This window comes from Natrix helvetica (assembly GCF_964273705.1).
Source record: "Natrix helvetica genome assembly, chromosome: W".
Lineage (NCBI taxonomy): Eukaryota > Metazoa > Chordata > Lepidosauria > Squamata > Natricidae > Natrix > Natrix helvetica.
Genome location: NC_138555.1, coordinates 76,296,432 through 76,314,041, shown reverse-complemented (window position 1 = coordinate 76,314,041; position 17,610 = coordinate 76,296,432). Strand labels below are relative to the sequence as shown.

The window sequence follows — 17,610 nt, the reverse complement described above, 5'->3', positions numbered from 1 at the left end:
ACAAATATCTCCCCCCTTCAGATGCAGGGTGATGGGATTAAGGCATGATAGTATTAGTCCTTTACCCATCTCACTACAGGGCACCTGGGAAGAAGCAATGCTCAACCAAAATTGGACTCAAAACACAACCTAGAGAGGTGCCCTGCATGGCCCCATGTGAGTCTTGACAACCAAACAGAATACAAGATCAAGATCAAAGGCCAGAGAGGGCATAAAACCAGGAATTTTCAGCATCTCACTCTCTTTTCCTCTTCACCCAACATCTGGAAGCGTGTGATCCCCCTTTTCTGTTCAGGAGCTCAAGCCAAGTTTCAATACAATACAATACAATAGTAGAGTTGGAAGGGACCTTGGAGGTCTTCTAGTCCAACCCCCTGCCTAGGCAGGAAACCCTATATTGTTTCAAGTGATGCTGTCCACCATTAAAACCATCTTCCCAAGCAGCCTCCATGTTTCCAGTGTCTTTTTCCTCACTTGGAACTGAACCCACAAGGAGAACCATACTACCGTATTTTTCAGAGTATAAGACACACCTTTTTCCCTCAAAAAAAGAGCATGGGTGCATCTTTTACACTGAATACAGCATTTTTGGCCTCCCGAAACCCCCGCCCCCTTAGCAGAGTTGGAAGGGACCTTGGAGGTCTTCTAGTCCAACCCCCTGCCTAGGCAGGAAACCCTATACCGTTTCAGACAAATAGCTATCCAACATCTTCTGAAAGACTTCCAGTGTTGGGGCATTCACAACTTCTGGAGGCAACTTCTGTTCCACTGATTAATTGTTCTAACTATCAGGAAATTTCTCCTCAGTTCTAAGTTGCTTCTCTCCTTGATTAGTTTCCACCCATTGCTTCTTGTTCTACCCTCAGGTGCCTTGGAGAATAGTTTGACTCCCTCTTCTTTGTGGCAACCCCTGAGATATTGGAACACTGCTATCATGTCTCCCCTAGTCCTTCTTTCTATTAAACTAGACATACCTAGTTCCTGCAACCGTTCTTCATATGTTTTAGTCTCCAGTCCCCTAATCGTCTTTGTTGCTCTTCTCTGCACTCTTTCTAGAGTCTCCACATCTTTTCTACATCGTGGCGAACAAAACTGAATGCAAATATTCCAAGTGTGGCATATTACCAAGGCCTTATAAAGTGGTATTAACCCTTCACGTGATCTTGATTCTATCCCTCTGTTGATGCAGCCTAGAACTGTGTTGGCTTTTTTGGCAGCTGCTGCACACGGCTGGCTCCTATTTAAATGGTTGTCCACTAGGACTCCAAGATCCCTTTCACAGTTTCTACTACTGAGCAAGGTACCACCTATTCTGTACCTGCGCATTTCGTTTTTCTTGCCTAAATGTAGAACCTTACTTTTTTCACCATTGAATTTCATTTTATTAGATAGTGCCCAATGTTCAATTTGGTCAAGATCCTTCTGTATCTTAAGCCTATCTTTGACTTCGCTGGTCAAAAGTTTGCAAAAAGGGATCACATGACCCTGGGAAACTGCAACCGTCATAAACCCATGCCAGTTGCCAAGCATCTGAATTTTGATCCTATCACCATGGGGATGCTGCAATGGCCATTAGTTTGAAAAATGGCCAAAGCTGGAAATGTAAACAAATACTGGGCACCTTCTACCACATGTGATGGACATGCAGAAAGGCAAAAGATTCAAATGTGGTTGGAAGAAATGACCGGACAGAAATTGGAATTTAAACTGGAACTCTTCTTATTAGGAATTATAAAAGAAGGTCAAAGTAAAGGGTTAACATATTTAACATTACATTTCATAACAGCAGTGAGAATAGTTTATGCCCAACAATGGAAGAGTGAGAACATACCTCTAGGAAGGGAAAGAATAAAAAAAAATATTAGATTGTGCAGAGAATGTGATAGACTAACGCTGGAATTAGAAAAAAAAAAAGGAGAGACAGAATACGATGAGATTTTGAATAGATTTGACCAATCGTTGGATTTGAGGAACAGAAGTCGGAAAGGAGAAGAACAAAGATGTATAGAGCAAAAGAAGATGCGATATATGTATTATATTACGTAAATATAACATTGACAAGGGGTTAAGTGCACGCGTATAATTAGTAATGTATGCGGGATGCATATGATATTTCGTGTTATACTTTTGTTTTGTGTTGTGGCCCAGCAGGAGCCGTTGGAGCTGCAACCAAACTCCGACGGTGAGGGGACTTCTGAGTCAGCTCTGGAAGATGTGGAGGACCCTGGACAGGGTTCCGACTCCGAGCAGGGATCAGAGAGGCTGGTTGGCCACCAGGAGGCGCCTGAGGCATGGAGCAGTGGTGAAAGCCAAAGGGAGTGTGCTCCCGACGTCATGCCTTGGAGCAGTGGGGAGAAGACAAGGGAGTTGGTCCTGGACGCTCGGCACCGGAGGGCTGATAGATGTAGAGAACAACTACGCAGATACAGAAGATAATTGGACCCAGGTGGTTGTAATTAGGCTCCTCTCAAGATAGTATTTAAGGAGGGACTTTCCTGGAGGCTGGTTGCAGAGTTTAACTTATCTACCAATGCTGGACAAGCGTTCTTGTGCCTGTGTCTTATCTTGGAAGTCTGGATTGCTGCCAAGGTCCAGTCAGTGTGTTAATTTACTGTGAATAAATCATCTAGCAGTATTCTTGTCTTGGAGTGCTTTGGTGTACGAAGAGGGGGGTCAGAACAGTTTTGTATGGCGGAGATAACGCCAGGACAGTTGCACCCTGTCCAACTTTTATTTTTAACAATAAGGTTTTTTTTAAAAAAAAAAGAAAAATGCCCAAAATTTAGTTTTTTGCCCTGCCGTTGTAACTGTGAGCGATGAACTGTTGCAAGTAAATGTTCTATGATCGGTTTGCGCACCCAACTGCTTTTGGTGTGAATACAAGTCCTGGCATTTCCTCCTGGCGTTGGCCTCATGCTGTGGGAAGAACAATGGCTGTCACAGACATCCTTCTGTTGAGGGACGGTGACCCTAGACCAGGGGTCGGCAACCTTAAGCACTCAAAGAGCCACAAAGAAGCCCCCTGTTCAATTCTGGAGCCAACCAGAAGTCCGGTTCCCCCACCATAGAGTCTCCTTCTAGCGTGGTATCCTTTTTCCTCTGCCGACCGGAAGTCTGGTTTCCCTACCATAGAGTCTCCTCCTAGTACGGCATTCTTTTTCCTCTGCCTATCGGAAGTCCAGTTTCCTCACCATAGAGTCTCCTCCTAGCATGGTGTCCTTTTTCCTCTGCCGACCGGAAGTCTGGTTCCCCCCACCATAGAGTCTCCTCCTAGCGCAGCGTCCTTTTTCCTATGCCAACCGGAAGTCCGGTTCCCCCACCATAGAGTCTCCTCCTAGCGCAGCGTCCTTTTTCCTCTGCTGACCAGAAGTCTGGTTCCCCCACCATAGAGTCTCCTCCTAGCGTGGCGTCCTTTTTCCTCTACCTGTCCTAACCGAAAGCCCTATCAATTGTGGAACCAAAGAGCAACAGGGAGCCACAGCAGAGGGATGAAAGAGCCACATGCGGCTCCTGAGCCGCGGGTTGCTGACCCCTGCCCTAGATGTACCTCAAGAGGAAAACCCCACCCAGCCCTTTGGTTGCCACCCCCATAAAGGCAAAATCCTCATTTTCTTTAACCTTAAACAGAGGGCTATCAAGTTAAGGAAAATGGATATAAAGTGATATATGGAGGTGGTACCTAACACCACATAAATGAAATCAAATAGATGGTAAATATACAAATATTTGTTGGAGGTGTAAGAAAGAGGTTGGAACATACAAACATATGTGGTGGGATTGCGATAGTGCACCAAAAATATGGGACATGAGTGTTTAGAGAAATTAGAGCAGTCTTGAATGTGAATTTAGCCATGTCACCGAGAATCGCATTACCGAATTGCAAAACTGGATATAAATGAAACAAAAAAGGAATTGATTGCAAATTTCACAATGGCAGACAGATTAGTGATGGCTAAATATTGGTGACGTAGTTGGGATATTCAAAGATATGGGTGGTATAGTGAAATTTGGAGTAGGGCAACAAATGATCAATTAATAACGGACATTCTATTTTAAAAAGGGGTGATCAAAGCAAACAATTATAAGGAAATATGAGGGGATTTTATAAAATCAGTACTGGTGGAAGGTAAAGGGAATAAACCCACTCAAGAATATACATTGTTTGGAGGGCATAAGGGCCCAATTCGAATATATTGTATATCTTTTAGTTGTTATAGACGAAGAAATATAAGGGGGAGAAAAACAGGGTCTTCGGGGGGTGGGGATGCACTGTAATATTGTTTTTTTTCCTTTTCCTTTCTTTTTTTTCTTTTTTCTTTTTGTATTTAGATGTATAAGTACTATGTTTGTAGTACCGTATTTTTCGGAGTATAAGATGCACCTCTGTATAAGACGCACCAATTTGAAAGAGGTAAGTAAGAAAAAATAGTTGTCCTCCCCGGCCCCCAGGAGCACTCTGCAGGCTTCAACAGGGATGGGGGGGAAGGCATAAAGTTTTTTGTGAAAAACGGGCGGAAAATGAGCCTTTTTCGCAAAAATGGGGGGAGGGGTTGCCTTCCCCCAGCCCTGCTGAAATCTGCAGAGTGCTTCTGGGGGTTGGGGAGAAGGCAAAAACGCCTCCATTTCTGCAAAAAACGGCTCATTTTTCTTGCAAAAATGGGAGGTGGGAGGGCAGGGTCCAGGAGGCCAAAAATGGCTGTATTCGGTGTATAAGACGCACCAACATTTCCACGCTCTTTTATGGGGGGGGGTGCGTCTTATACTCCAAACAATACGATATTTGCATTTTTTTTAAAGGCAAAATCTTCAGGCCACAAGCTTAGAGCCAGTCAAGATCTTTGCATTTACAAAATAGAATTTGAGAGAATGTCCTTTTACCTTAGATTTCAAAATGTGGTGGAGGCTGATGATGAAAACATAAGGGACATTATGACAAGTATTTTGGCTGAATACATCCAGAGAGAGAAACAACAGATGGGGTGGGAAATAGATTTGGTTTATAGAGTGAACTCTGCTTATGCTAGAACACATAATGTACCCAGGGAGGTACACATTAAATTCCTTAGAAAAAGTACAAGAGATGAAATTCTGAGTGCACAAAGGGGGCAAGAATTGAAATACCAGGACAGGCAAATAACCATTCTGAAACAGATCCCCAAGAAAGTGAGGGGAAAAAGGAAAAGTTATTCGCAGCTAGCGAAGAGATTATACCAGAAGGGGGTGTGGTTCAGATGGCTGATGCCTGAAGGTATGCTAGTATTCTGGGAGGACACAAGAGTTAGAATTAATACACCCATAGAGGCGCAGGCCTTTATGGAAAAAAACAAAGCTCTCTTAGAAAAACCAGATGATCCTACACCAGATACACAGGACACGGGAGGGGCCGGAGCTCTGCCAGCGGGGGGAGATGGGGCGACACCGAGAAAACTCAGATCACAAAAATGAATAAGATATCTGCTTGACATAAGTTGACCGAAATTATTAATTGAACCTATATGCTGACTCTATGTTACTATTTAGTAATGATTTCTCTGTAAATGTATACTTTGAGTATGGAGGGAGGGGGCACCTACCGCACACTGCAACCGCCAAAATGTGTACCTTTCCATTACCTTTTTCCCTGTAAAATTTTTAAAAAACCAATAAAACTTTTATTAAAAAAAAAATCTTTGCATTTAGGATGGAATTTCCTCTCGAAATGAACGTTCTCAAAACCAAGCTGCCAACTGCGAGCCAAGGGCTACAGCAGAGGTCCCCAACCTGTGGGCCATGATGGGTTTGCCACTGGGCCACGGAAATGGCCCATTTGCAGTAGGTGAGTACATGCTCCATTTAAGGGAGCGGCAGGTGTGCGGGCATGCGTGCCGGTCGTGGAAATGGAGCTGTGTGCGCGCTCTTGCCGGCCACTTTTGCAAAAACCATCCCCTATAGCCCCCCCCCCCCACCTCCACCGGTCCACAAATCTGGAAACGTTCTCCTTCACAACTCTGATCTCGCTACCTGTGTGAATACTCAACCTAACAGTTGTAAGATACGGAAATTTTAAAAAAAGGAACGTAACCGGGAAACTGTATCGTTGTTTTTGGAGAGAAGAGGACTTGAAGCTGATCGAGCCCTAAGCCCCTCCAATGCTTTAGTTCAGAGATGTCCAACCTCGACCACTTTTAAGACCGCGTGGACTTCAACTCCCAGAATCCCTCTGCCGGCATGGCTGGCTGCGGAATTCTGGTAGTTGAAGTCCACAAGTCTTAACCAAGGTTGGAGACCCTGGCTTAGATACCAAGGTCTCAGAGAACAGAATGAGCCAACAGTGTGCAGTGACAGCCAAAAAAGCCAATGCAATCCTAACTTGCATTAGCAGAGGTATACAATCAAGATCAAGTGAGGTACTAATACCACTCTGTAAAGCCCTAGTAAGACCACACCTAGAGTACTGCATCCCAGTTTTGGTCACCAGACTATAAAAAAAATGTTGAGACTCTAGAACAGTGATGGCACACAGGTGGCACGTGGAGCCATTTGTCAGGGCAGGCGAGGTGCTACCCTGTCAGCTGGCCAGCGCGCATGCGCGCACTGGCCAGCTGAGTTCACTGTTTTTAGAAGCCATTTTTCGCCCTCCCCAGGCTCCAGAGGCTTTATAGGAGCCTGGGGAGGCCGAAAAGAGCCCCCCGCCCTCCCAGAGGTCCTCCGGAGGCTTTAGGGACCGTCCGGAGGCTTCCCTGACGCCTTCAGAGCGCTTAAAACGACCCTCCGAGCAAACCGGAAGTCACTTCCGCTTTGCTCGGAGGGTCGGTTTGAGCGCTCCGAAGGCATCAGGGAAGCCCCCGGACGGTCCCTGAAGCTTTCGGAACGCTTAAAACGACCCTCCGAGCAAACCGGAAGACTTCCGGTTTGCTCGGAGGGTCGTTTTAAGCGCTCCGAAGGCGTCAGGGAAGCCTCCGGACGGTCCCTGAAGCCTCCGGAGGGCCTCTTTTCGCCCTCCCCAGGCTCCTATAAAGACTCTGGAGCCTGGGGAGGGCGAAAAATGGCTTTTAAAAATGGGGGGAGCGCCTGTTGTGCGTGCATGTGCACTGGGGGGTCACGCATTGCATTATGGGTGCGGCACGCCCGCACACGACCCCCCTGCGCTCCCACTTGTGGCACGCAAGCAAAAAAAGGTTCGCCATCGCTGCTCTAGAAAAAAGGCAGAGAACAGCAACCAGGATGATTAGGGGACCAGAGATTAAAACATATGAAGGACAGTTGCAGGAACTGGGCATGGCTAGTCCTCTGAAGAGAAGGACCAGGGGAGATATGATAGTAGTCTTCCCATATTTGAGGGGCTGCTACAGAGAGGAAGGGGGTCAAGCTATTTTCCAAAGCACTTGAAGGCCAGACAAGGAATAATGGATGGTAACTGACCAAGGAGAGATTCAACCTGGAAATAAGGAGGAGCTTTCTGACCGTGAGAACAATCAACCGATGGAACAGAAGTTGCCTACGGAAGTTGTGGGGGCTTCATCACTGGAGGCTTTCAAGAAGAGATTGGACTGCCATTTGTCAGAAATGGTGTAGGGTCTCCTGCTTGAGGGGGGGTTTAGACTGGATGACCTATAAGGTCCCTTCCAACTCTGTCAATCTGTTAAATGGTTAAATTCCCAGATCAAGTTGCCTGTCCAAAGAGGGATGGCTGGTCCATTTCAGGGAAAGCACGACACACACACAGAAGACTTCATTAAGCTGCCGTGACCTGAAGGGGAAATTCAAGGACAGGTGTCCAAGGTTCCATTCTGTCTCGCCGATAACACCTTGCTAATTCGATGGTCCAAATGCCACACTCGCTGGGTGCCTCCATCATGGCTCTTTGAGATGCAGACGGTTACGGTCTTCTTGATCTCCTATCTCCACCCTTCTGGAGACACACACGCCAAGGCTAGAGAAGGCTACTTAAAACGACTGCGGACTGTCAACTCTTCTCCATTCAACTCCAAAACACAGATCATCATTTGTGAATCTCTCCTTTCCCTTCTCCCGGACGAGGGACTTTCTTTCGCTTGTTTTTCCACCGCCGTACCTCCTCGAGGGAGAAGTCCTCCGCCTCCAGTCACCCACTAGACCTAGCTGGCGCGTTTCCAGTCGGAGCATCTCCCTCACCTCTGCCTCTCCTCTTTGTCCCCCAGGCATAAAAGGAACAGGGAGGAAAGACGGAGACAGAGAAGAATGCAGCTGAATCAAAAAAATCTTGTGGCGTTAATTCCTAACCAGCAGAAACAGATGGAACATTTGGGGGGGGGGCGTTTTCGAGTCTCTCAGAACAGGTAGTCCTCGACTTACCAAAAGTTCATTTCAGGAGTATTCAAAGTTACAACGGGACTGGAAAAAAACAGGACTGCTTTTTCATACTTTTTTAAAATGTATTTTTATTATTTACATATACCGTATTTTTCGGATTACAAGACGCACCTGACTATAAGACACACCTAAATTTAGAAGAGGGAAACAACAACAACAAAAAGGTTTTTTGCCTCTGCGCGCCTTATTTTTGGCCCTTTTTAAAGGACCTTTTTGGGCTCTTTTCCAGCCTCTTTTCTACCCATTTTTGAGGTTTTGGTGGCCCATTCTGGTGGCTTTTTTCGCCCGTTTTGGGGGCTTTGGGCCATATTTTTGAAGCTTTTTTCGGTATGTTTATGAGGAGTTTTTTGGCCTGTTTTTGAGGCTTTTTAGGCACCTTTTTCTGGGAAAAACAGGCCGAAAAAAGCCTCAAAACTAAGCCAAAAAAATCCTTAAAAATGGGCCAAAAATACTCAAAAACAGGCCAAAAAAGCCTCAAAAACAGACCAAAAAAAGGCCTGAAAAAGGGGCGTGCAGAGGCCAAAAAATGGTCAGCAGGCGAGCAGGATTTTGGCAATATTCAGTCTATAAGCCGCAGAGACATTTTCACCCCCTTTTGGGAGACAAAAAAGTGCGTCTTATAGTCCGATATATATTGGTATAAAAAAAACAAAGTGAAATCAAATAACATACGTTTATGCTACTTAAACAGTGCTAGTGTTATACAATTATTTTTGACCATCCTATTCATTCTAATATCACGATGCATATATAGATTCCAGGTCCCCCTACCCTAATTTTTTCATATTCCGACTTCCACCTCGTGCTTCTAACCGTGGATAGAATCTGTTCCATGTATCGTAAGTCTCTCCTTTGTCTTTTATTTTTAATGTTAGTCTATCCATTTCTGCACAGACTAGTATCTTCCCTATTATCTCTGCCTCTGAAGGGTGTTTTCAGTCTTCCATTGCTGCCCATACACCATTCTTGCTGCGGTCAGGATGTGCAGTATTAAGTATATTGTTCCTTTATCGTAGATACTGCTTAATAGAAATAATTCTGGCTTGAACTTTATACATTGTCTAATCATTTTTCCTAACCTCATATGCATTTGTAACGAAACTTTCCCTGCTTTTTTACAGGTCCACCACATGTGGCAGTATGTGCCTGGTATTTGTTTACAGAAAAATTATTTGCATTTTTTATATTGCACTAAATCAGGGGTCCTCAAACTACAGCCCCTGGGACGGATACCTGCAATGAAGGCTTGTGTTGCTGCAGAGAATCTCCCCCTTCGGGGTCTTTTTGTGCGGGTCGGAGGGGGGCAGAAATTCCGACTTGGGGTCTGCTTCGGCCTCCTGGTGGGGTGCTTTGGGCGAAGGCTGGAGGGAAGTGCCACTGGTGGTGAAGAGCCGGAGGGCCTTGTTCCAGTGGGAATGCATCATGGCCTGGAACTGGCTGACCATCTCAGCCCGCTGAGCCTCCAGGTGCCCATACCTGGCCTTGCGTTCCCGCAGATCTTCCCTCTGCTTGGAAAGCCTATGCTGGTAGTCCTCAGCGAGGTGCTTCTGCTGAGCCTCCTTCTCGCTCAGATCCAATTTGAACTGAGCTGTTTTGCCGACTCTTTCTCATGGTGGCTGCTTAGCTCCAACGACTGCTTCCTGCTGGGGCCCCGAAGAGTCCGGGTGGGTAGGCGAGGAGTGGCGAGGAGAGGTTGGTGAGGCGCCCCTCGACGTGAGTGACATCAAATTGGCCTCACTGCACCTGCAGCCGTTCTTCATCTGTTTTAGTCTCCAGGCCTCTGATCGTCTTAGGTGCTCTTCTCTGAATAAATATCTATAAATAGCTAATAAATATTTATTCTTTTTGAATTAATATAATAAATATCTAATAAATATGATTGATATTAAACATAGTTAAAGACTTGACTCCCTCGACACCGGAAGTGGTAAAAAGAGGAATTAAAGAAGGAAGACTTAACGCTGACCCTAATGTGAACAAGGGCGGCCTGGGGGATAATTTTTGCACTGATTTTTTTGCATGAGTAACGCTAATCTGAAAATAACTTTTGAGAACATTTGATTTTTTTGAGAACACAGTCATTTTCAGCTGTTTTATTGGTTCCTTGACACTCAAGTGCAATTGTAGCCACAGCCTGGATTTTATATCACAGTCACTCACGCGCTGGTGACGTCCCGCCTAGACTACTGTAATGCTCTCTACATGGGGCTTCCCTTGAGATGCACTCGAAGACTGCAGCTGGTCCAGAACGCGGCCGCGCGGGTGGTTATGGGGAGTACGAGATACTCCCATATAACACCTCTCCTGCGCGAGCTGCACTGGCTCCCTGTGGTCTATCGGGTGCGTTTCAAGGTGTTGATTACCATCTTCAAAGCGCTCCATGGCACAGGACCTAGCTACCTGCGGGATCGCATCCTGCCCCATACATCCCTACGACCAATTCGCTCTCACAGAGAGGGACTTCTCCGGGTGCCCTCCACTAAGCAGTGCCAAAGGGCGGCGCCCAGGAGTAGGGCCTTCTCTGTGATGGGCCCAGCCCTCTGGAATGACCTCCCCCCGGATATCAGGATTACCACCGACCTCCGCTCCTTCCGTTCAAAACTCAAGACCCACCTTTTTCAACTAGCAGGCCTGGCTCAACCATAGCTCCATATTACCCCTCCTGGCAATTTTTAAACTTGCAATCTCCATTGGGGTATTTAATTTTAACTTATTTTAATATTTCTATGTTATTATAATGATTGTATTGTGTTTTTGTACCTCCTCCGTACAATGTGTAATTTTATAATATGTGTTTTTACTTATTGTACGCCGCCCCGAGTCCCTTTGTAGAGAGGGAGCGGCTAACAAATTTAATAAATAAATAAATAAATAAATAAATAAATAAATAAATAAATAAATAAATAAATAAATAAATAAATAAATAAATAAATAAATAAATAAATAAAATAAATATCCAGAGACATTGGATTTCATCCTTAAAGGACCCAAGAACTCCAGTGGTTTTATTTATATTTACAGTATGTTTTTAATCATTTTTAAAAAGAGTTTTCAGGCTTGGTTTCTCGTCCTTTTGTTTTTACTGTACGCCAACCGGTCGCATCCGTGAGATCAGCAGCTAGAGATATTTGATAAATAAACCAGCATCTATAAGGCACTGCACACCAGACAACTAAACGCAAGGACAGTTTTTTTCACAAATGCCATCACTCTGCTTAACAAACTAATTTCCACAACACTGTCAAATAATTTACTAAGACTGTATGACTATTATTCTTCTCTACTCAACTTAGGACTATAACCATGTTGCTTATCTTTCAATTTATATTGTTTTTATTTGTTTCCTAGTACGATTTGATAGCTCGTTAGTAGCCTTGACTATCACTTGTCAAAGTTGTATCTTTTTATTCTTGATGAATGTAGGAAAGGAATAAAATGGGAATGTATTTTATTCTCCTTATGTACACTGAGAGCATATGCACCAAAGACAAATTCATATTTGGCCAATAAAGAAGTCTATTCTATTCTATTCTATTCATGCAAGACATTTGAATAGAATGCCATTTAAAATGGTAATCCTAGGCTGCATCAACAGAGGGATAGAATCAAGATCACGTGAAGTGTTAATACCACTTTATAATGCCTTGGTAAGGCCACACTTGGAATCCTGCATTCAGTTCTGGTCGCCACGATGTAAAAAAGATGTGGAGACTCTAGAAAAAGTGCAGAGAAGAGCAACGAAGATGATTAGGGGACTGGAGACTAAAACATATGGAGAACGGTTGCAGGAACTGGGTATGTTTAGCTTAAGAGAAAGAAGGACTAGGGGAGACATGATAGCAGTCTTCCAATATCTCAGGGGTTGCCACAAAGAAGAGGGAGTCAAACTATTCTCCAAGGCACCTGAGGGTAGAACAAGAAGCAATGGGTGGAAACTAATCAAGGAGAGAAGCAACTTAGAACTGAGGAGACATTTCCTGACGGTTAGAACAATTAATCAGTGGAACAGAAGTTGCCTCCAGAAGTTGTGAATGCCCCAACACTGGAAGTCTTTAAGAAGATGTTGGATAGCTATTTGTCTGAAACGGTATAGGGTTTCCTGCCTAGGCAGGGGGTTGGACTAGAAGACCTCCAAGGTCCCTTCCAACTCTACTATTGTATTGTATTGTATTATTGTAAAAGTGGAATTCCAATTCCTGCCTCAGAAAAAGAAAGGAATAAAATGGGAAGCCATTCCTTAACCTCCTTCAGATCTTCCTGAGAGACATCTTGACCTGGATATTAAACAGTTGCCTTCAGATTTACCCAACAAGATCCTTCCAACAATTTACTCTCTTGCAGTTTATATCAAGGCATAAGATTAAAGCTAGATACGTTAAAGGGAGAAATGTTTTTAAATGGTGTGATGTTTTTTCAGGCTGCAACAACAACATTTTATTATTCCACATCAACAACTGAATGAAAACATCTTTGGAAAGTTGTTGTCCAGATAACTGGTTAGGGAATTCTGGGAATTGAAGTCCACGCATCTTAAAAGCGGCTCCTGTTGAAAAACATAGTAAACCTTACAGAAGAAAATTGAGAAGGTTGCAACCTCAGTGATGTTCTGAAGTAAGGTTCACGTTGGCAAAACCCATTTACACATTCTCCTTTAAACCTTGCTGTCCCATCATGCTCATCTCCACTATCCCAGAATTCTTAGCCAGCCAAACTAGGGAATTCTGGGAGCTGCAGTCCCAGCCTACCCAAAGGATCCCAGATTCATTCTTTATTTCTGGTTTCCTTTTATTCAACTTTGACCCAAAACGTCCGCTATGTAACTTTAATCTCCTTCTCCAGCAGCCTCTCTCTTCCCAATTTTAATCCACTTTTTTTCTTCCAAAGCCAGTCCTTTGGTTTCATTCTTGACGCGGGATGCAAAACTTCACCTCCCTCCAACTCCCCTCTGAGCTTGCGGATCAGAAAGGTCAACAGTTCGAATCCCGAGTACAAGTCTCCTGCATGAGCGGGGGGTTGGACTAGATGACCTCCAAGGCCACACATATCAAATGATCTAAGTGCCAAGAGCTCACTGTAACAGCATTGCCAAAAAGGCATTAAGAGCTGGCGACCTGGCCATCGAGGCTACGCGATTATGGATGAAACAGGTAAGAGCGATACCCATTGTCATCGGGACACTTGGTACCATGTCCAAGAATTTTACAAGACACATCGACAAATTGCAGTTTCCCGGAACAACACCAGTAGAACTGTGAAAAACCGTGCTACTCGGAACATCTTATATTTTAAGAAGGTACTTGGTTGATACCTAGGACACTGGCAGGAACCAGTATCAACCATTAGCACCAGTCAATGGTATTTGTGATGCGTTTTTTAATGTTCAGTTGGCTGAGTTTCATGTTTAATGAATAAAATATAATCACAATAATAAAAAACGATCATTCACTGGGAATTGTGCAGGAAGTTTGGATTTGAGTACAGCAAAAACACTGGGAACATCAGGTTGAGAAGTTTTTAGAGAATGAAAAAGTCAAGATCTTGTGGGATTTCAGAATTCAGACTGACAGGCACTTGGCCTACAACACACTTGACATAACAATAGTTGAAAAGAAAAAAGTTTGGTTCATTAACATTGCAATACCTGATGATGCGCGAATTGAAGATAAGCAGCAAGAAAAAATCACAAAGTACCAAGACTTGCAAATTGAAGTTGAGCGACTGTGGAAAAAGAAATCGAGTGTTGTCCTGATTGTAATTGGAGCCCTTGGAGCAATACCTAAAGGACTACCTCGCTATTTGGAAATTCTAAATTTATTGGACTTGAACATTCTGACTCTACAAAAAACTGCCCTACTTGGAACAACTTATATCCTCCGACGTTACCTTAACAGTTCCTAGGTCCTTGGTTAGGACTTGAGCTGCTGAGCTACCAACCAGCCCCAAAGGCTGTGAATCTCACCAAAGATTAACCACATAATAAGAACAACAGTGATACCCACGGTCATCTGGGCACTTGGTACCATGTCCAAGAATTTTATAAGATACATCAACAAATTGCAGCTTCCTGCAATAACACCAGCGGAACTGCCAAAGACTGCGCTACTTGGAACATCGTATATTTTAAGAAGGTAACTTCGTTGATACCTGGGAGGCTGGCAGCAACCCGTATCCACCATTAACACCAGTCAATGGTATTTGTGATGCATTTTTGAATGTTCAGTTGACTGAGTTTCATGTTTAATGAATAAAGTATAATCATAAAATCATCATCATCATCATCATAACATTGTATATTTTAAGAAGGTAACTTGGTTGATACCTGGGAGGCTGGCAGCAACCCATATCAACCATTAGCACCAGTCAATGTATTTGTGATGCGTTTTTGAATGATCAGTTGGCTGAGTTTCATGTTTAATGAATAAAGTATAATAATAATAAAATCATCATCATCGTCGTATATTTTAAGAAGGTACTTGGTGGATACCTGGGAGGCTGGCAGCAACCGGTATCCACCATTAGCACCAGTCAATGGTATTTGTGATGCGTTTTCGAATGATCAGTTGACTGAGTTTCATGTTTAATGAATAAAGTATAATAATAATAAAATCATCATCATCGTAACATTGTATATTTTAAGAGGATACTTGGTTGATACCTGGGAGGCTGGCAGCAACCAGTATCCACCATTAACACCGGTCACTGGTATTTGTGATGCATTTTTGAATGTTCAGTTGACTTTCATGTTTAATGAATAATGAATAAAGATAATAATAATAATGATGATGACGATAATAATGATAATAATGCAATATTCCTCTTTATCCAGACCTTACCAGAGACACACATACACACCATCCCCAATATCACCCACTCGTTTGGTGGTCTTCCCCCTGAGCAGCCTGAAGAGACATCCTTGCTTTTGGGCCCAGCCCCTCAAACTCTGCTGCACCTGCTACAGCTGCCCCCCCCCCTCCTCGAGGGACTACATCTCCCATCCTCCTCCTCCATCCTCGATCTAACCTGCACAAAGGTAGATCGCTCGTCCTCCCTGCAGAGAGAAATGGTGAGCTCCCATTCAAACAAAGGAGGCCGAGTCTCAAAAAGCGACTGAACTGCCAAGGGCCTGGTTACTCAGGCCGAGCAGGGGTGCCTGAAACAGCAGCCGGGCCGAGCCTCAGCCAAGCCTTCCGCGGAGCCTCACCTGCGCTGCGGCGGAGGGGCCCCCCGAGAGGAGCTCAGCGTGGCGGTGGTGGCGGCAGCGGCCGCCGCTCGGGCCCGGGGGTGGAAGGAAGGAAGCCGCTTGGGGGCGGCGGCGGCAGCAGCGGCAGCTCCTCCACCGCCGGCGCTTGTCGCCGTTTTCGCTGCTGCTGCTGCTGCTGCTGCTGCCACTGCTCTTGCCGCAGCCTCCGCCCCCTGCCGCTGCCCAGCGCCGACTGACAAGCCCGTGCGCGGACTCGCCTCTTTTTCTCCCTTGCCCCGCCCCTGCCGCTCGCGCGAAGCACGCCCACCTTTCGCCTTGACCCCGCCTCCCCCTTTCCCCGGCCCTCGGGCCAATCATCGTTCCGCGGCGAAGCCAACTCCGCCCATTCTTCTTCCCCCCCCACCGGGAGGGGTGGGGAGGGGGAGCGGGAAAGAGGTTCCGCCGCCAGCGCGCAGACGCCGGTTTAAAGGGCGGGGAGAGGATAAACATTTCACGAGCTGGGGTGGAGCCGCGCGCTCCTTTTCTCCTCCCTCTGGTCCTTAGGGAGCGGAAGGAAAGAGAGTCGCCTTCATTTCCGGTATCCTTTTGGAACGCCGCCATATGCGGGGCAATCACCTGCGTAGAGGTAACGCGTCGCTCAGGATTGAAGCTTGTGAAGAACGGAAATGAGAAGATCATAGTAGTAGAGGAAAATAAAAGGGATACACGCATAGCTATATCTCCCAGCATGATTATCCAGTTTTCATCTTATGGCTGGTAGTATGTGCAATGGGGAATGGAATGGAATTGGAATAGGAATAGATAATAGGATAGGATAGGATAGGATAGGATAGGATAGGATAAGAAAGGGAATAGAATAGAATACAATAGAATACAATAGAATAAGAAAGGGAATAGAATAGAATAGAGTAAGAAAGGGAATAGAATAGAATAATAAAGGGAATAGGATAGGATAGGATAAGAAAGGGAATAGAATGGAATATATAAGAAAGGGGATAGGATAGGATAAGAAATGGAATAGAATAGAATAGAATAAGAAAGGGGATAGGATAGGATAAGAAAGGGAATAGAATAGAATAGAGTAGAGTAGAATAAGAAAGGGAATAGATAAGAAAGGGGATAGGATAGGATACAATAAGAAAGGGAATAGAATAGAATAAAAAGTGAATAGAATAAAATAAAATAAGAAAGTGGAATAGAATAGAATAGAATAGGGAATAGAATAGAATAAGAAAGAGAATAGATAAGAAAGGGAATAGAATAGAATAAGAAAGGGAATAGGGTAGGATAGGATAGGATAAGAAAGGGAATAGAATAGAATATAATAAAGAAGGAAATAGAATGGAATAGGATAAGAAAGGGAATAGAATGGAATATATAAGAAAGGGGATAGGATAGGATAAAAATGGAATAGAATAGAATAGAATAAGAAAGGGGATAGGATAGAATAAGAAAGGGAGTAGAATAGAATAAAGAAGGGAATAGAATAGAATAAAGAAGGGAATAGAATACGATAGGATAAGAAAGGGAATAGAATGGAATAGATAAGAAAGGGAATAGAATAGAATAAAAAAGGGAATAGATAAGAAAGGGGATAGGATAAGAAAGGGAATAGAATAGAGTAGAATAAGAAAGAGAATAGAATTGAATTCAATAAGAAAGGGAATAGAATAAAAAAGGGAATAGAATAGAATAGAGTAAGAAAGGGAATAGAATAGAATAAAATAGAATAGAATAAAAAAGGGAATAGAATAGAATAGAATAAGAAAGGGAATAGAATAGAATAGGGGAATAGAATTGAATAAGAAAGGGAATAGATAAGAAAGTGAATAGGATAGGATAGAATAAGAAGGAATAGAATAGAATAGAGTAGAATAAGAAAGGGACTAGATAAGAAGGGGGATAGGATAGGATAGGATAGGATAAGAAAGGGAATAGAATAGAATAAGTAGAGTTCCGGTTCCGGCGGCGGCGGCGGCGGGCAGCTCCTTGCCCGCTCCGGCTCCCCGGTGGGCTTCCCCACTCCTTGGGGGGCACAGGACACCCCGCAGAGGGGTCCTGCCGGAGGGGCGGCATCG

The 17,610-nt window shown here is 44.3% G+C and overlaps 1 protein-coding gene across 1 annotated transcript in view; it reads right to left on the bottom strand.

Annotated features, from left to right (window-relative positions):
• LOC309400703 (vigilin-like) overlaps positions 1-15,752 on the bottom strand; it is a 110,329-nt gene extending 94,577 nt beyond the window's left edge. The window contains exon 1 of the mRNA XM_081969333.1: positions 15,533-15,752. The gene's annotated coding sequence lies outside the window, so the exon portion shown is untranslated. The remainder of the gene's footprint in view (positions 1-15,532) is intronic.
• Between the last annotated feature and the right edge of the window lie 1,858 nt (positions 15,753-17,610).